Source organism: Lagenorhynchus albirostris, chromosome 20 (assembly GCF_949774975.1).
Source record: "Lagenorhynchus albirostris chromosome 20, mLagAlb1.1, whole genome shotgun sequence".
Classification (NCBI taxonomy): Eukaryota; Metazoa; Chordata; class Mammalia; order Artiodactyla; family Delphinidae; genus Lagenorhynchus; species Lagenorhynchus albirostris.
In genome coordinates, this window is record NC_083114.1 from 36478532 (window position 1) to 36498821 (window position 20290).

General features: G+C 53.1%; 1 protein-coding gene across 1 annotated transcript in view; it reads left to right on the forward strand.

Annotated features, from left to right (window-relative positions):
* The window catches only part of PHB1 (prohibitin 1), a 264555-nt gene that overhangs the window by 118931 nt on the left and 125334 nt on the right, over positions 1-20290 (forward strand). The gene's annotated exons all lie outside the window — the stretch shown is intronic.

Consider the following 20290-nt stretch of genomic DNA (forward strand, 5'->3'; position numbering starts at 1 on the left):
GCGGAGTAACTGGGCGAGGAAGGGAGAGGGTGGTGGCCTCGGGAATAGGGACACTACTTTTTCCACCCCTCTGGCAGGGCGCCTGTCCCCGGTCGCGAGCATTGGGGATCCGCTGCCCTGCCCTGAATCCCAAGAGACCTGGAATTTGGAAAGGTCATTTTTCCCGAACTCATTACGAGAGCCAGAAAAGAACGTCTTCCTTACTGTAGCCTATTCCCACAGCCCAAAGTCCACTTCTCTCCGCAAGAGTTGCGTTTGTGCTGAGGGAAGTTCTTCTAGCTGTCTAGCCTGTACTCCTTTTGTTCAGGAGTCAGTTCCTTTCCTCTTCTACGTTACTCAGAGGGGCAGGGATAACCCTCCCTGCCTCCCCCCAATACCTCTCAGTCCAGTCGCTGTAACAGGAAACTTTTGGCTGGAGCGCTGGGCTGAAAAGGCCACTAGGGTCCAGACTGGATTCTGGGGCTGGGGTCAGGGGTAAGCCTCCTGAGAAGCTGGGGAGCCAGGTGGGCAAGGCCTCCCTGGAGGCTGTACCTCCATTCTTCTCTACTGCCCTCCCTGTGATCCAGGGAGCCCCAGGCTGGGATGTGGGGCTCCTATGCCAGCAGGGTCTCTATCTCCGGTCTCTGCAAACTTCCCAGGCGAGGAGGAAGAAAATGACCCTCATCCAAGATTCCCAAAGGTGGGGCCCATCCCCCATCCCCCCACACCTCTGGGTTTTCTTCCTGGAATTGCAGGGCCCCTTTAGTCCTTAGAAAAATCAAAGGTCGGATTCTAGCACCCAGCACCCCTCAGAGGCTGTGAGGGTGAGGAGGTACCCCAGCATTTGGAGCAGCCCCAGCCTGGGCTGGGCCCATGGGGCAGGATGGGTGGGCACTCCGCTCTGGCCCTCGAGGCCCAGCTTGGTCTCTGGCTGCAGCCCCCAGCACACACCCAGCCTCCTCCCCCACCATCTGCCAGGCGGGTGCGCGGGGAATGCAGATGAATGTTAATATCAGCCTGGGCCAAGTGCGATGAGGGAGACAGATTCTGCAGAGCGCAGACAGCATCACAGAGCCCCCTGCATTCCCCAGGCACCCTGGGCAGTATGGGACGCAGCAGCCCTTCCCTGGTGGTGGCGGTGGGGGGGTGTGCATGTCTAGTCAAAGACCCCCCTCCCCCACCCAAAGCCTGGGGAGGGAGGAACAGATAAATCCTTGTCTGGCCTCTGAGCCTCTGGTCCGGCTGGGAGGAAGAAGCTGTCGGCCTGAGCGTGAGCAGCTGGTTCCGGCCCTCAGCTAGGCAGGTGTGTAGCTGGGCCCACTCCTTGTCCATCTCCAGGAGGTCCTATCCCCAGGAGAGCAGTGTGACCCAGCAGAAAGAGCACAGGTCTTCAGGCCAGACAGCCCTGGATTCCACTCCAAGCCTGGCTGTGTGACCTTGGGCAAGTTGCTTTGGTTCTCTGATGCCAGTGTCTTGATCTGTTGTTGCAGGAACTAAATGAGACCGAATGTGCAAGCGAAGCCCAGGCGCAATGGCTGGCAGGCAGTCATGGCGTTCGATAAAGGGAAGCTCTTGCTTTTCTACTACCCACACATTTGCTCTGGCTGCGCCTCCTGCCAGGCTGGCCTTCACTGCCCTATTGGCTCTTCCTGGCTGTCACTTCCTTCAAGTTTCCCCTCTGCATTCATCCATCATCCATCGGCCAAGCCTGTCCTCAGTGCCAGGCACCAGGCCAGGGGTTGGGACACGGAGACGAATTGGACACCATCCCTGCCCTCAAGGATCTCACTGCGTAGCGTGGAACCGAGACATGAAAATCAATGAGTATAACTCAGTGTGGTGAGTAGAATAACAGATCCCTCTACCAGGCAGTATGGATACACTAAGGACCATGCGGGGTGGGGTGGGGTGGGGTGGGGGGTGGCGGGGGCGGTGGGGGGATCGGAGAGGGATGGCTTCCTGGAGGAGGTGATGCCGAAGGACTGACTGAATGGTCAAAGGTCTGGAGGCCAGAACAAGAAGCAGTTTGTTGTTACTGGAGCTCAGTGGGGAGGGGAGGAAGTTGGAGCGGCAAGCTGGGGCCAGCTGGCGGAAGGTCCTTCCTGCAGGTCAAGGGGGTTAGGACCTTGAAAATCGTTTGAAGGGTTTTAAGGGGGCTGGTGAGTGTAGTCAGATTTGCAGTTTAGAAAGCTTTTGGAAAATTCACTGGAAAGAGGAAAGACTTGAGGAAAGGAACCAGTTAGGGGATAAATGCAATGGTCTGGGGTGAGAGAGAGGGGTAGACTGAAAACATCTTTAGGAGGGAGGCAAATCAGGATTGAGTTGTTGCTGAAATGAGGAAGGAAGGGAGACAGAGAGTCAAGTATGATACCCAAGTTTCTGGCTTGGGCAATAGGCAGGATGCTCGCTGAGGTGGGCACTACATGCGAGAGGATGTGTTGGGGGGTAGAAGGTGGCTTCTGGGGAAGTGGGAGGTCAGTATCAGTCATGTCAAATCTGGGTGCTGTTGGCCAAACAAGGGCAGATGAAAGTCTAGCTGGGGGTACTGGAGGTGTGGATGTGAAAGAGGAATAAGGGGCTTGGATGGAGGACCCCTGGGCACCCTGGCATTTAAGGGGTGGGCAGAGGAAGAACAGCCCCCAAAGGATTCCAGACAGGAGCCGGCAGCCAGGGGCAAGGAGGGCGTGTGGGCTGATCCTGGAAGCAGCAGAAGTACTGGGGCTCTCACACTCGAGGGTGCCAAGCAGAGGTTATTGTACACATGCAGATGCTAGGGTCCCACCCCAGGGTCAGCAGATGGGAGCTCAGAACCAGGCATTTTTGCCCCCTTCCCAGGTAATGCCGATGGAGGTGGTCTCTGGACTTCACTTTGATAAACTGGTGTATGGGGAGTGTCAGGATAGAGGGAACAAGCAGCAGCTCAGAGGAGCAGAGCAGCCTGGCAAGGCAGAGACAAAAAAGTGACCACAGGTTTGGCCGAGATTCCTCCGGCAACTGTACCCAACCTCGGTCCTTCCACCTGCTCCCAGGGTGGGGAGACAGATGGCAGATTCAGTGAACTCTGTGCGCAGCTGTGCTGGAGGTAACCCCAGGTGTGTCTGCCATGCAGGCTCACCTCTCCTCTTACCCCCAACGCCCTCCCCACCACACCTTGCACACAGCAGATGCCCAACGAAAGGGGAAGAACTCAACCTGCTAGTACCGCCCCGCGGCCCCCAGCCTCCTTGGCACCCACTTGCACCCTGGATGTCGGTCGACTGGGCATTTGCTTAGCACCCCTGATGCTTTCGCCTGCCTCAGTCTCACCTTTGGAAGAATCCTGTCTATATGCCTCCCCTCCTCCCTACCACCCCAGTGCTGGAGGAAAGAAAACAACAGAGGGGTGCCCGGTCAGCGCTTATTGAATAAATAGGAAATGGGGCTCCTGATGCTTTGAAAGGCAGAGAATGGATACCCTTGAGCCGCTTGGAGCAGAGAGGTGTGGGGGAGAGGGGAGAGTAGTTCATTATTGCTAACAATCTCTCATGTTTACCTGGAAAATTGCAATTTTTAAGTGTTATGATAGAATGCTACATAGAGGGAACCAGGGGAGCCCAGAGGAAAACCCTAATTCTAATGAGGGGGCCAAGGACGAATCCCAGAGAAATTGGTCTTGTGATATGTGGATCAGCTCAGGTGGGAGGGGAAGGAAAGAACCTTCCAGGCAGAGGAAGCAGCTCATGCAAAGGCCAGAGATGAAAGAAAGGCTGAGAATGGGGTTCTGATGAGGACAAGATGAAAGACTCGTTTGTTCCACAAATAGTTATCGGGTGTCTACTTGTATGTCGGGTCCTGGGCTGGGTGTGAGGGTACAGCTGTGATTGAGAGATGGCAGTCCTTATTCGTGTGGAGAATTGGGGCTCTGGGAGAGACAGAGATTAAATAGCTAAGCATACAAAAACACAAGCTCTGAGATGCTGGAAGGTGGTATGAAGGATGAAGATCACCAAGTTCTGAGTAAGAGAGAAACCAAGTAGGGGGCCCACTTTACCTGGAAGTGGTCAGGGAAAGCTCTGTGAGATATGACGTTTCAGCTGGGACCAGAAGGGCGAGGAGGCGTCGCCAGCCATTGAGCTGGGGACGGGGCTTCCAGGCAGAGGGAACAGCGCATGCTAAGGCTCAGAGACTAGGGAGAGTTTGGTGCTTTGGAGAAGCCATAGGCAGTAAGGATTGTGAAGGAGTGGGGAGTGAGCCAGAGCCAGAGAGATGCGCGGGGGCTGGACGGCTCAGGGCTCTATGGGTCTAGTGAAAGGTTTGGGGCTTCCTCCTGTGAGTAAGGTGTTTGTTTTGTATTACAGGTTTTTAATTTACAAGTTTTAAACAAGGGGCAGACTTGCACTTTAGAACGATCACTCTGATGGCAGAGGATTTAAGAGAGTGGGTGACACTGGAAGCTGGGAGGTGATGATGTCCTGGGTTAGGGCAGAACCCCTTGGGATGGGAAGGAGGGGATGGCCTTGACAGACATTTAAGGAGTGGAATGGAGAGGAGTTAGGCTCTAGGACTGGGGTTGAGGGGTCAAAGATGCCCCCAGCTTTCTGGCCCGCGGGACGCAGGACGGAGGGCAGGTTTGTGGGAGGATGCAGAGCCCCACCCTGGACAGGTGGCGTCAGGTGCTTCAGGTGCAGCGAAGAGCTGGGTGCAGAGTGGAGTTCCCACTGAAGGGACCAGACTGGGAGGCGTGTGAGCCTCGAGAGTTATCAGAGGTGAGAGTGGGAGGAAGTCGCAAAGGACAGAGCACAGCGAGGGTGCAGAATGGGGCTGCCAGGGCCAGTCATGTAGGGAAGAGTGATGGAAGAGAGGGGGGATGCGGCAGGGGAGGGACAGGGGAGCCAGGAAGCAGGTGGGAACCCCCTGGCCTCAGAAGCCTGAGGGAAGCTACTCACATCCCACACTGTACCTACCTCCTGCCTCCGGCTTTGAGGGGTCATTTTGTCTATGCCCCTGCCTCTCACAGGTCTCTCCAGCCAGGAGGGCCCTCCTGCTCAAAAGGCTCCCTCGTGTGCTCTTGTTGAGAGGAAAGGATAAGGACGTGGGGTCCAGCCCTCCTGGATTAGGGTCTGGCTCTGAGATCGGCTGTGCGGGTGATCTGGGAGAACCTCTTGTCTTCCTTGGGCCTCAGCTGCCCTGTCTGTAAAGGGGGATCACACTGCCCCTCTCCTGGGGTGAGGACTTGGTGAGGGTGAGAACGTCTGGCTCTCTACTGGGCACATGTACACCCTGGTCCTTTATCTGCATCGAGCTGGTGGAAAGTGCTTTGTAAACAGTGAAGCACTTGAACAAAAGGAGTCTGGCCGTGCCCCTTCCAGCTACTCGTCAGTTATCTTCGGAGGTGGGAAGCAAGGGGGAGAAACAGGGCCTGAATTGCACCGCTAGACTGCAGGGCACCTGGCAGGGGCCCCGCACCTGGCACCAGGTCATCTGTTCTCCACCTGTCGGCTGGACACAGGTCGCCGTGGTCAAAGCCAACTCCCCGGGGGGTGATAAGGAGACCACGCTGGCGTGTCGTGTCGGACGTGAGTGGGGTCAGCGCGCCGCCTGGTGGGCACTCGGGACGCTGCCTGCGGGTGCTTTGCGCCGCGAGGAAGGCGAGGATTCACCTGTCCGCCGCGCTGCCCCCTCTCGCTCGCCAGTGCCCGGTGCCCAGGCGTTTGATGACAACGCCTTAAGACAATGAAGGGCCTGTGCTGCTCAGAGACGTCGTTGCGCGATCGAGCTCTGGAGCCAGACCCCCTGGGTCCCAATCCTGCGTTTGCCACTGTGTCTTGGGCAAATGATTACAAACTGTGCCCGGTTTCTTCATAGGGATAATAACAGTATAAATTTGTTGGGAACAGCGTCTGGCATATAGTAAGTGCTCAATAAACGCCGCCTATTCTTATATCCGCATTCAGTTATTCAGTCAACCACAGGCTTTCACGTCGCTGTCGGACCAGGAGGCAGCTCTGGAGCGAAAATAGCCTCGACTGAGACGGGGAGGGGGGTCGTGCCCCCTCGGGCACGCGAAGGGAGCCTCGAGTTCTTTATTTGTGAAAGGGTCAGTACAACATCTGTAGTGAGAAATTCCCGCTTCCTTTTCACGGAAGGGGTTCAGGGTGGGCGTAGAGGCCACGCTCACCTGCACCCTGGCCCTCGGGTTCTCCTCCATTCCGGCCCGAATTCAGGGGCGCGCGCCCCTCTGGACCCCCAACAGACACTGGGTCCAGAGCCCCCCGTGGCAGCCTCCTCCGGAGGTCGAGGCGTCCACCCCGCAGGGTCCCTTCCCCTCCTCCCCCATAGGGCTGGCGGGGCGCATCACCCCCTCGAACTCCGACGGTCGCCCGGGCGTCCAGACGGCCTGCCTGCGCCTTCCATTTCCAGGCCGATGGTGACGCCTGGCGGCGGAAGGAAGGACAACCGGAACCTCCACTCAAGGAACTCCTATCTAAACTCTTGGGCACCGCTGGGTGGGGGCGGGGCGTGGGGGTAGGGGAGATGAGGAGACAGTGTCAGGGGGATCCAGGAGGTTGAAGGGCTTCCCAGAGCAGCACTGACCTGAGCTTCTGTTGCGGAGATGCCATCAAGACCTTCCAATTCCAAATCTGATCAAAGGGGCAGGGGGAGTGGAAGGGCACTGAGGAGGGGGGCAGGGTTGGGGTGGTAGCCAGATGGGACCCCAGAGAGTTCGGGAGGAAGACTTCCCTAGTATTCTCCCTCCACCCCATTTGGGGTCATCACTGTTCCCCTTTGGTGCCATAGCCCTTCCCACATTTCAATATAGGGCAGAACATGGGGGGAATGAGCCTGGGAGTGGCCACAGGCTGAAAGGGACCTCAGTCAGGCCACTCCTGGAAGGGTCAGCGCAGCCATGAAGAGGCAGCAGGAAGGACGCCACTGGGGGTGCTTTTCTGACCCCTGTTCTGCCCTGGACCACCACGGCTGCCCACACCTGCGTCACACAGACTCAGCACTGGCTTGCTCTGCAGCCTTTCAGGCTTGGGGGTCGGGGACTGACCTCAGCCCAAAGGCATAACCTACTCACTCCTGAACGCCAGGCCCAAAGTCAGCCAACTCTGGACATGGGATTCCACAGACTCTGCCAACTCCAAGTATACAAAATCATCCTCTTCACATCCTGAGCCACAGTCCTGTGGCGTCCTGTGTTCCTCCCTCCTTGAAGGACGCCACCATCCACCTCATTAGAATCTTGGTGCCAGCCTTGCCCCCTGCCTCTCTTCCCGACGTCCAGTTGCCTCTCCTCCAACCCACTGGAGGCTTCAGGACTCCATCATTGCTCACTGGGACCACAGCAGCCCGGAATGGTCTCTCCCAGTCATTCCTTACGTACCTCACACCAAAGGGAGATTAATTTCCAAGATGCAAATGAGATGATCTCCTTCTATTTCAAATCCTGGGAAGGCTTCCCACAGCCCCAAACTAGACAATGCATGTTGAGAACATTCATGAAATGGTACCAACAACCTCTCATTTAATCACACAACCTACTGAGGTAGCTTCTATTACTACCGCATTTTACAGATGAGAAAACTGAGGCTTCAGGAGATAAGGTGGCTTCCCCGAGGATCCGTAGCTAATACTCTCCAGAGCTGAGATTTGGACCCAGGCGGCCTGGCTTGCTGAACCCTTGCTTTTACTCACCACACCAGTGTGTCCTAAAGTGAAGTATTTGTTGTGTTGGCTGGGAGATTCCTTTAAAAAAAAAAAGTAGTACAGATGAACAATTTTAATTTTCATAGAAATGTTTCCTTTTAAGGCTTTTGGTCTATTTTCTTTTATTTATAGCAAGGGATACTGGTTTCCCATTTATGGAGGTGATACAAAGTGACCCTTTAAAATTAATTTATTTTAAGGAAAAAGAGTAGCTAACTGAAAGCAAAGTACTAAGTATGTGACAGGCTGGGCGGAATGTGGAGCTGGGAAATGAGCATCGGTGCACTCGCTGTGACACTGTGCTTCTCAGGAGAAATGGCAGACTCTGCGGTACACTTGCATGTGCTCTGGCCTCACTTGTTACGAACCAGGGTTCTTGACGTCCTTAATCAATAGAAATTGACCAGAGGCCAAACAAGAAATTCAGGCAAGGCTTTATTGGGACCCCTGCTGCAGCAGGAGGGAGTGAGAACAAGCAACAGATTCCCCTGCTCACTCGCTCCGAAGGGAGGGCAAGCTGGTTCCAGGGGTCATGCCTGAGGGGGGGCTTAGGGGGTTTGCCTACCCCTTCGGTGGTGTTGTGTGCAGGGGGCATGCCCAGTACCCTGCTTCTGCTCTCCGTTCTTCAGAAGTGGCAATCGGGATTTTTGGTCTTTTTGTATCTTTTTGTCCATAATTTGCCCCAACTGTACATGCACGCAGTTATTTTTAGCCCCTTGTCGTTTCTTTGTATTTTGTCCAGGTGCAAGCATGGCAGCAAAGGGTCCCAGATTCCAGGTCCCAGCCTGTCTCACGCTTCACTCTGCAGACTGCCCCTTGCTTTCTCTTCTCTACCGACACTCCTTTCCTGGGGCCTCTGAACCACTTGCAGCTCCCCAGACACACCAGGCTTTGCCTTGCCTCCGTGCCTTTGTACACACAGTTCTTGCCACCTGGCGGCCCCTTCCTCCGTGGCTGTCGGGTGAACACCTGCTCTCCATTGGACCATTCACCAACCTCAGGCAGCACTCCCTTCTTGAAGCTTTTCTGAATGGAATTGACACCTCTCCCACCATTGTTCCCCCAGAGTCACCTGTCCTCACTTTGTTCTCCCTTCTCTCCCCAGACTGTGAATTCCTAGAAGACAGGGACAGTCTTCTTTGGTCCAATGCCTGACACTCAGGAGGAGCTCAATAAATGTGTATGCAATTTGAATGAATGAATTCCATGGGAAGTCAGGTGGGGATAAGGCAGATTCCAGCTGGGAGGAATGGGGTAGGGGATTACAGCCTTTAAGGAGAAGGTGGGTATGGGCTCTTGAGCTGGATGTCGATGGCAGCATGGAGAACTGGGGAATTCAGTCTTCCAGACGCAGATGTAAGGATCTGTATGGGAACTTATTTATTAAAGGGGAATGTCAATTTAGGGGAAAAGTCGATTTATTTAATAAATGATGCTGCCATATCGGTGACCCATCGGGAAGAAAATAAAGCCAAATCCTTCCCTCTGACCTGACAACACCTACAAAATAGACCCCTGATGGATTAAAGTTTCAGAGTGAAAAATAAAAGCTAAAGATATTAGGAGAAAAATTAGAAGAATAATTCTTTAACCTTGCGGGAACAGGAAACCCAGAAGCCATAAAAAAGAGAGAGAAAGGGACTTCCCTGGTGGTCCAGTAGTTAAGAATCCGCCTTCCACTGCAGGGGATGCGGGTTCGATCCCTGGTCGGGGAACTAAGATCCCACATGCCACGGGGCAACTAAGCCTGCGTGCCTCAACTATTGAGCCCGTGTGCTCTAGATCCCACGCGCCACAACTAGAGAAGCCCGCGTGCCACAACAAAGAGCCCGTGTGCCACAATGAAGATCCTGCATGCCGCAACTAAGACCCAATGCAGCCAAATTAATTAATTAATTAATTAATTAAAAAAGAAAAGACTTTCTCTTTAAAAAAAAAAGGGAGAGAGAAAGATTTGGTTACAGAAGAAAATATTTCAGAGGGACATAAGTTTCCACAAACAAAATAGAAAGGTCAACAACACACTGAAAAAAAATACCTTTGCAACATGTGTAATAGACAAACGGTTAATATCCTTACTATGAAAAAAATTTTATAAACCAATAAGAAAAAGGCAAAAAATAAAAGAGTGGGCAGAAGTATAAACAAGCAGTTGACAGAAAATGTATATGGAAAGTCAGTCAGCCTCAGAAGGTGTCAGAGAAATACAATTTAAAACAACAATGAGATATGTATTGTTAAAACTTATTTTATTGACGTATAGTTGATTTACAATGTGTTAATTTCTGCTGTACAACAAAGTGATTCAGCTATACATATATATATTCTTTTTCATATTCTTTTCCATTATGGTTTATCACAGGATATTGACTATAGTTCCTGTGCTATACAATAGGACCTTGTTGTTTATCCATTCTATATATAATAGTTTGCATTTGCTAATCCCAAACTCCCAATCCATCCCTCCTCCAACCCCTTGGCAACCACGAGTCTGTGCTCTATGTCTGATTTTGTTTCTGTTTTGTAGATAAGTTCATTTGTGTCATATTTTAGATTCCACATAGAAGTGATATCATATGGTATTTGTCTTTCTCTTTCTGACTTACTTCACTTAGTATGATAATCTCTAGGTCCATCCATGTTGCTTCAGATGGCATTATTTCATTCTCTTTTATGGCTGAGTAGTATTCTATTGTATATATGTACCATATTTTCTTTACGCATTCATCTGTTGATGGGCATTTAGGTTGTTTCCATGTCTTGGCTATTGTGAATAGTGCTGCTATGAACATAGGGGTGCTTGTGTCTTTTTGAATTATAGCTTTGTCTGGATATATGCCCAGGAGTGGGATTGCTGGGTCATATGGCAACTCTATTTATAGTTTTTTGAGGAACCTCCATACTGTTCTCCATAGTGGCTGCACCAATTTACATTCCCACCAACAAAGTAGGAGGTTCCCTTTTCTCCACACCCTCTCCAGCATTTGTTATTTGTAGATTTTGTAATGATGACCATTCTGATCGGTGTGAGGTGGTACCTCATTGTAGCTTTGATTTGCATTTCTCTAATAATTAGTGACGTTGAGTATCTTTTCATGTGACTGTTGTCCATCTGTATGTCTTCTTTGGAGAAATATCTATTTATGTCTTCTGCCCATTTTCCGATTGGGTTGTTTATGTTTTTTTTGTTGTTGTTGAGTTGTATGAGCTGTTTGTATATTTTGGAAATTAAGCCCTTGTCAGTTGCATGAGATATGTATTTTTTAAACTAGTAGACTTTATTTTTCAGAACAGTTTTAGACTTACAGAAAAAATTGAGCAGATAGTCAGAGAGTTCCCATAGGCACCCCTCCCCCCACCCCATACACGGTTTCCCCTAATATTAACAATTTATATTAGCATGGTGCATCTGTTACAATTAAAGAAACAATACTGGTATATTATTATTAACTAAAGTCCATACTTTATTCAGATTTTCCTAGTTTTTACATTCTTCTGTCTCAGAATCCCATCCAGGATACCTCATGACATTTAATCTCTTTAAGCTCCTCTTGGCTGTGACCTTTCCTCAGACTGTGCTTATTTTTCTTTTTTTTTTTTTTGCGGTACGCGGGCCTCTCACTGTTGTGGCCTCTCCCGTTGCAGAGAGGCGCAGGCTCAGCGGCCATGGCTCACGGGCCCAGCCGCTCCGCGGCACGCGGGATCCTCCTGGACCGGGGCACAAACCCGTGTCCCCCGCATCGGCAGGCGGACTCTCAACCACTGCTCCACCAGGGAAGCCCTGTGCTTATTTTTGATGACTTGACAGTTTGAGAAGTATTGGTCAGGATTTTGTAGAAAGCCCCTCTGCTGGAATTTGATCTTTTTCTCATAGGCGGGGGCTATACCTTTTGGGGAGGTTGACCACAGAGGTGAAGCGCCATTCTTATCACATCGTATCAAGGGTACATACGTAATAGGGAAGAACAAACCTGACTCCATATTGGATCTGTTTCTTTCACATTAACCTTTGTATTATATTGTTTTTGCTACAAGTTAATCAGTGAAAGGATGTTGCCCAGAGCTTAAAGTATACATAATGGCTCATCTCTGGGAAACCTGCCTCCATGCCTGAGCCTTAGCTCACAGGAAACATCCTGCCCAGGTCTGCAGGAAAGAAGAAATTAACACATCCCCTCCAGAGTCTGGCCAGAACCAGGAAATATTTGCAGCGACTTATCCCCTTTTTAACTTCACCTCCTCACCTCCCCCTCTTTGTTCTATAAAAGAAGCTGCGTCCAAACCCAGCCAGGAGGGCTCTTTGGGACGCTAGTCCACCACCTTCTCCGTCTGCTGGCTTTCCAAATAAAGCTGCTATTCCTTGCCCTGAACACCTCATCGTCTCATTGGCCTGTTGTGTGGCAAGCAGGACGAGCCAATTTGGACTCGGTAACAGACACTGTCAACGTGACTTATGACAGTTCTTGACCTTAATTGCCAGGCTTTCCCCCTGTAAAAGTATGCCTTTAGAAGGAAGTCGTTATGTGCAGCCCCCAGGTAAGCAGTGGGGGATTATACGTTTCTCTTTTAGGATGAAGTGTCTACATCATTTACTTGGAATTCTTCTGCACCGGAGATGTCTTTCTTCTTTCCCCATTTATTAATTTATTCAATCATGTATTTAAATCCGTATGGACTCATGGATATTTATTTTATACTTTGGGTTATAATCCAATACTACTTTATTAATTTTGTTGCTTAAATCGCTGTGATGTAATTTTTACCCTTTGGATTGGAAAAATTAAAAGATGGATTTAACCACCAGGGCTGCGGCAGCTGAGGGGTGCTGGCTGCCCAGAGTGTGTGTGACCTGCCGGCCCTTTGGAACTGGATGTGCATTTTCTGACTGAAGCACTGGAAGGAAAAAGAACATGAGCAGAGCAATGTATGTAGTCTAAGCCCATTTTTATATAAAAAAGAAGGAATATCTAAAAGTAGAAATCTCTCTCTCTCTCCCTCTGTCTTATGGCAGCCATACTGGCCCACCCTCAATCCATTCCCCCAAGGGGTCCTTGTACAACCCCTTCCTATGCTCAGTGGCTTTTTGGTGCCCTTAGAATGACATTCGAACAGTGGCCTACAGTGCCCTCTATTGGGCCTCAACTCAAATGTCCCTCCTCTTGCAATTCCACCCAAAGCGGCCGGGTCCCTGACTCAGAACCCATCAATCCCAGCCCATCACCCCTCCATTTCCCCCTCAGAGAACTCATCACTGCCTGAAATATACTTTTTTTTTTTTTTTTTTTTTTTGCATTACGCGGGCCTCTCACCGTTGTGGCCCCTACCATTGCAGAGCACAGGCTCCGGACACGCAGGCTCAGCGGCCATGGCTCATGGGCCCAGCCGCTCCGCGGCATGTGGGATGTTCCCGGACCGGGGCACGAACCCGTGTCCCCTGCATCGGCAGGCGGACTCTCAACCACTGCGACACCAGGGAAGCCCCTGAAATATTCTTATTTACTCTCTATTGCCTCTCCTCCCGCTTCTAGAATGTAAGCCCCTTGAGGGCAGTGGGCGTCGTGGCTGTTGTCTTATTTTCCTCAGTAGCCCAGGCTTAGCACAGGGCCCGATGCACAGCACGTTTCAATCCTACCTATTGAGTGAACAGCCTTAGAGCAATAAGGAAAGACAACACTCCTTCAACCATGTTAGTGATCTCAGGGGTGTGGGGCTGGAAAGGGAGAGAGGAGATTATCGACTTTTTCTTTAGATACCTCTGGTTTGTTTAGCTGTTACAAAGAACATGTAGTACTGTGGTTTGTAATTAAAAAGAAAATCCAATAGAGTTAATTTAAAAAAAGAAAAGAAAAGAAATAAATTGAAGTTTTCATTTCCTGGGGAAAAAAATAAGAAAAAAGCCGAAGGCTTTATGTGGGACATCGTTGGTTGTTGGGGAGCACAGGTAGTCTTCTGAGTCTGGGGGACGGGGGTGCTGAAGAAGACTGGAGGGTATGGTGTCTGAGGAGGGGGCTGGTGGCGAGACAGGGAGGTTCTAGAATTGTTATAGGAGGGGTCTGGGTAGAAGGGGTGGGGGCAGAGGCGGGGCTGGGAGACCTGTCTGGAGTTGCCCGGATGTAGGTCGATTCCGGGTGGTTGGTGGGGAGCATGGCGGTGGGGGTGACTGGGAAATCCCAGGCCATCCCATGGCACCAGCACTGGGACTTAGCCAGCCCCGTAATCCAGTCCCTGGCGCCAGCCCATTTTGGGGTCAATCATCTCCCCTCTCTTGGCTTCAGTTTTCCCAGCGACAAAATAGGGATTGACGCAGGAGTCGCCAAGGTTTTCCCAGCTCGGATGACCACTTCAATGGGCGCTGACTCCTGGGGCCCTTTAGGGAACTTGTGTTTGGGCCGGAGTCCTGCGGGCATCCGCTTTCCCCCAACCATTGCAGAGCTCTGGACAGGCGGCCTCCGCCTCTGGCCAACAGAGGGCGCTGCGGCACCGCAGTACTTGGTTGGGCTCAGTGCGTCCCTGAGCCGTTTGCTGAAGCTGAGGTCCTCCTGGGTGTGCCCCGCAGTCCGCTGCCTCCCCATCCGTCAGATTCTTCTCTCCACAGCCCTGGTCACGACCGTGTCCACAGGTCTCGGGTGTCCGGTTCTCTGAGCCTGGGCCGAAGTGGGCAGACTGGATTTGGAGCCTGAAGGGGTTCAAGAAATCATTCCTTCCATGCCCCTGCGTCTAATCTTCTGCTCCCCTGCTCTCTCCCTGCAGCCCTCCCCAAGCCCAGAGCTGGCTGGGCTCCAGCCGAGATTTTCCCTCCTGGGATTCTGGCCATCTGGGCCATGCTCTCTGGAGCTACTGGGCACACGGATAGGACGAGAGGCCCTCGGCAGAACATCCAAGGACTCCAGCTGCCTGTTGGCCAAACCCCCAGCAGGCCCAGGAAAAGGGGCTCCCACTGATTCCGGGAGCCGGGCTGTGTGATCTGGAGGAATTCAGCTGCCACGCACACTGGGGAACTCCATGTTTCCCTTCCTTCCTGGACCTCTGCTGCCCCCAGGGCTCTCCCCAGCAGGACTGGGGGGCCCCATGAGGCTGTTGCACCAGAGTATTTGGTGCGCGGTGGTGTGAGTGAGGCTTGGCCTGCTGCACGGAAACACATTCCAGGTCAAGCTTTCCAGCACGAGTGTCCGGCACTCACGGGATGACATGTGGGGTAGAGAGTGTCTCTCCATCCAGGTGCTCTGGGCTGGGAGGCTGAATGGCTATGTGGGGTGGGGCTGAATGACCAGCATCCTGGGCCAGTGTGGACAGAGGCTTCACCCCGGGCCGTCACCCTGTCTCCCCCTCCCCAGGTGGAATTCTGTTCTCAGGGTGGTACCTACGAACCTCAGTCAGCTGTGGGGATTGGGCCAATGGGCAGCTCCTATTCAGGGTGCCCCACACTGTCATCAGTTGCTGAGTCCAGATGGAACACAGGCCTATGTGCTGTAGGGACACAGTCAGGGATGTGGGCATGTGCAAATAAACTGTATCAGGAAGTCGTGGGCTGGGCATTTGATCTGTCTGCCCAGAACTGTCACATCCTGATCGGTGGTTAAGACTGCTAAATCCGGATTCAAATCTAGATTCTGATACTTGCTCACTGTGTGACCTTGGCAAGGAAGCTCCTAAATGTTATGTAAAGTGGGATAACAATATCTCCAACGACACAGGATGGCTGTAAGAATTAAATGATAAGGTATGTAGTAATAACTATAATAGTAAACACTGAGTAGTGCCAGCAAACTCTTCTAAGCATATTACGTGAGCTAATTCATTTAATCCTCACAAATGAGGTCTATCCCATTATTATCCCCATTTTGTAGATAGAGATATAACCCTTGCTGTGAAGGAACTTCTAGTCCAGTGGGGAGACAGAGAAGTGAGCAAAAATCCTTTGAGCAAAAATAATCTTTACTGTTCAATGAAATGAGAATTTAAGGCCATAACTGTTCAAGTTCTAATTGGCTTCTCATAATCCCCAACAGTGAGACCATTTTACAGACAAGGAAACTGAGACCCCGAGAGGCTGCAACAATCACCCAAAGGTGCACAGCAGAAGGGATGGAAGCAGCATTTTCTGATTCTTGTGCCTATTCTCTTCCCCTGAAAATGAACACAAAATATCATTTAAGTCCAAGTGCTCACCATGTAATTGCAATTTTCAGAAAAGTCTGTCCCCTCCATACAAATGAAAGGTTGCAGCCTCCAAGCCCCTAGGCATCCCCTGTACAGATATTTAGGACCAACCATGTCTCTCCACCCCACTGCTCTGCCTTTGGATGTTCAGAGTGAGGAACGAGATTACTTCTGCCTGGTAAGATTAGAGAAGGATTCACCTAGGAGGTGACATTCGAGGTGGGACTTGAAGGATGTATAGGAGTGTGCTGGGTGGACAGAGAAAGAGGCCCATCCAGGAAGAGGGCACAGCACAGCACAAAAAAAAAGGTGTGAGTGTTTATGGTGGAGGAAGGCAGGGAAGTGATCTTGGTGGGGAGCAGGGAGAAAAAGGTCAGAGGCAGGGCCACCCAAGGAAGCTGTGTTTGGGGACCAATAAGGGGAGGAGGCCTGGGGTGAGAGCAACAGAAATGATGCAGAAAATGCAGGATGGAGCCATATTTCAGGGAAGACAAAACTCTCAAGGACTGCTACTCTGACTGTGCTACTCTTACCACCAGGGACCCACTGGTGGTAAAACCACTGAAAACAGCCACCTGACCCGCGCTGTCTCCTCCCAGCCAATCACACGGGAGCGCCCTTGCTAGTCCTGCCCACTTGGGGGTCTGGGAGGGATCTATTGCTCAGGGCACTTCACTGGCAGCTTCTGTGTGCAGCCCCCCAACTCCTGCGTGAAGCTGAGTTGTGTTTGCTTGTGCACTGGGGCTGTGGGGGCATGTGTGTAGACAAATGTGTGTGAGTTTTGAGTGTGTGTGAGGACAGAAGCACGGGCATCTGTGCAGTTGCATGTGTGAGTGTATACTCAGCGCGTATTCCACAGGGCAAGGGGGAGGGTGCACAGGGATAAGAAACAGGACTCTGCATTTTTTTTTTTTTTTCTTGCGGTACGCGGGCCTCTCACTGTTGTGGCCTCTCCCGCTGCGGAGCACAGGCTCCAACGCGCAGGCTCAGCGGCCATGGCTCGCGGGCCCAGCCGCTCCACGGCATGTGGTATCTTCCCGGACCGGGGCACGAACCCGTGTCCCCTGCATAGGCAGGCCGACTCTCAACCACTGCGCCACCAGGGAAGCCCAGGACTCTGCATTTTTGCATGTAGGTGGAGGCTGGTATACCCTTGTGCCTGTGTGCAGGAACAGGTGTGTGTAGGGAGGGGTCTGTGTGTGTGTGACTGTCCTTTAGGAGACACCTGGGTCAAGGGGAGACAGAGAGAAGCAAACTCCTAGAAAATGCTCAGCGTCCTGTGAGATCCGAATTCCAGGGTTGTTTAGAAATGGCTAACCAGGAGGCACATGCAAATCAGATGTACGTGATATGCAAATAAGAAGGCTTCTTCCTGGTCTGGGCTGGGGCCCCAGGAATCTTCCCGGAACGCTGGGGGCAGAGACAGTGGAAAGTGGGGCTCTGGGGGTGCTGGGAGCGGAACGCTTTGTCACCTTCGTCTCTCCCAGCTCTTGGATTAAGGCTCACAACCCCACGAGACCCCATGGCCATGGGATGCTTCCAGGTGTCACCCTGCCTAATTTCCAGATGTGGGTGCAACAGGGAGGGAGAAGGGCGAGAGGAGCTGGGGGAGCTGGGTGGGAGCTCCCAGGCCTACCGAGGAGAATGGATGTCACAGTGACAGCTGGCCCGGCCTGCATTCGCTGGTCAGGCACAGTTGTTCAGGCGCCAAAGCGAGGGATCAAGGGCAGACAGAAGGCCTGGCAGTGGGCAGGCAGGGCCCCTGGGGTCTTCCCTGGTGCTCAGAGCACAGACTGATGGAGCTGGGGAAGCCTCACACAGCCTTCTGCTGACACCTCCCTGTGTGCAGGGGACTCGAGGTCCAGGGAGGGCGGGCAGATTACCCAGCATGACCTCGTGGGGCAGACACTGGGCCCAGTCTCCCCACTCCCCCGGGGGGTCTGCATCCTGACTCACGCACACATGTTGCAGGAGCAGTCACACAGCTGCACCTCACACCCTTGCAGACCCTCCATGCAGCCTGTGCACAGCACGTCACCAGCACTGAGGACCACGCCCCCATGACCACGCCCCCATGGTGACCACACCCATCTCCCGGGCCTGAACACAGGTACCAGGACACCTGCCCAAGGATGCGCACACAGTCCCCCACCCAGCCCTCTTCCCTTACACCCGTGCACATGTCTGCAGACAGGCCGGGGGCAGGGGGATGCATGGGGGTTTCCTCACCCCCACCAGCTCCCCAACACACTGCACTCACTGCTGGGCATGCTGCCAGCCCTGCTTCCCTGATCCAGTTTCAGATTCACACGCAGTTGGGGGTCCAGCTGCCTCCAGAGGAGGGGGGGTTGGTGTTTGCCTAACTCTTAGGTCATTTCTCCAGGTGATAGGCCTCTCCCCTGAGGGAGGGGCTGCCTCCTTTCCTCCACTGGGCTCCTGAAGGCAGAGGCTGTGTCTTCCCCGTCAGACAGACTGCCCGCCCCACTCAGAGCCTGCAAAGGGCTCCGCACGATCCTAATGGCATGGGATGAGTGGACAAACGGCCTCGCCCCATGACTAAGCCAAAGGTCAAAGGTCAAACCTCATGCGTGCCAGGAGGGGATATCCAGCCGGACCAGGACGAAGTCCGGCCATCCCGGCGACAAGGGCAGGAGGTAGCCCCCGATGCCTCGGTCACAGGTCCCTCCTGCTGCCCAGCCAGATGGAGCCCTGGACAGCAGTGACCCAGGGCCTGTCCAGGGGCTCCTGCCCGTCCTTCCAGGAAGGCTTCCTCAGTGTCAGCCTCACATCCCTCATGCTCTACAGCATTTCCTCTCATTTGGCTTTCTGGCGCTCTCACATGAGGTCTCCTGACCTTACAGTTTTCTAAGATGATGGTCCCTGTTGGAATAAAAAAAGACTGAGGGCCAGAGGGACGGCAATGACCACCCCAGGCCCATCACCTTGTGGGTGAACAGGCTGATAGAATGGAAGAGCTTTGACCTAGGCCCACAGGAATGGAGGGCAGAGGCTGGGGGCTCTGTCTCCCAGCTCTTGTTCCTAGACCCTCCTTGTTCTAGCAAAATCTCTCCAGGGTCTTCTTCCAACCCTGGTCCTGCCCCCTCAGGCCCCTCCTGAGGATGACTATGGACCTTCGGCTTCTGCCCAGCGCCCGCCGGGGCCCTTTTAGCAGTCTCCCCTGACATGGGCAACTGAGTGAGCTTACAGCTGGGGGAGCGCAGGCAGGTAAGGTTGGAGCTGGGGGAGGGTGGTGAGCCCCAGCGGAGACCCTCCATGGGGAACTGATCCTCCCCTGGCCCGGTCACACCCCAAGAGATGCTTCTGAGATAGAGCGGGTGGTCCTGCCACCCTGGGAGCCGTGGGCTGGCTTCAGGAAATGGTGGGCGGCTGGCGAGTGTTTCAGAATGACATGACCCGCTCCCTCTGTTCCTGCCCCCTCAGGAGGGGTGGGGAGTGGGCAGGCGCCTGGCTGCCCTACTACAGCCCCAGGACCGGCAGGAAACAGACCCTCTCTTAGGGAGCCTCCAGCCTCATGGAGAAAACATTGTCCCGACCTCAGGCATCTGGAGTGTGGAGGGGAGACACAGCCCCTGCCCTCAGGGAGCTCAGGTCTAAAGCAGACAGCCCGTCCCACTTTCCTTTAATAATTCAGAAACCACCACTCTCAGTGCGGTTTGTGTCTTGTCTGTTTTTCCCCACCAGCTAAGATCTCCTCGAGGCCCTCACCTGGCTTGCTCGCGGCTGTCTCTCGCCCCCAGCAGATGTGTTGAGATGTGTTGGACTGAACAGGGCAGGAAGAGTCACAGTGCAGCTCAGGGAAACCCAGTGTTTCTCTGCTCTGCAGGTCCCATCAGTCGCCAGGAACTACTGGTTTTCCTCCATAAAACATAGGCTTGGCCCTTGCCTGGGCTCCCTGCCTCCCCTCAGGCCAGCCTTTCCAATTTCGTCTCCTCACCGCAGCCAGAACCCACATCTGAACTGTCGCTTCTGGGCCCAAACCTCCCATGGCTCTCCATTGCCCTAGGAGACCATGCCCAGCTCCTTCTCTGGCATTCAGAGCCTTTCATACCTGGTCTCACAGGGCTTCCCTGCCTCATCCCAGCCTTGAACGTTCTCTCCAAGAGCCCCAAGCCTCTCTTCTCCCTCTGCTTGCCCCGGGGATGAAGGATGCCTGCTCTGTGCTCCTGTAACCTCATGTCTCTCTGAGCGTTTGTCAGCACTGCGAGGTCTCGGTCACGGGGCCTGGCGGCCACTCACCGTTAAGTCTCCGTCTGCTCAGCGGGACACAGACTCAGAGAGATGGACAAGTGGGTGCTCCCTGGCACCCTGGCCCTCCCCACGCTGCCTCTTATCCATCTGTCCAGGCCCCCAGCCAGCCCGCTCCGAATGCCTTCTTATCACCCGTCACAGCCTGGGATGATCTCGTTTGCTGATTGCTGACATGTTCCATGTCTGCCCCTGC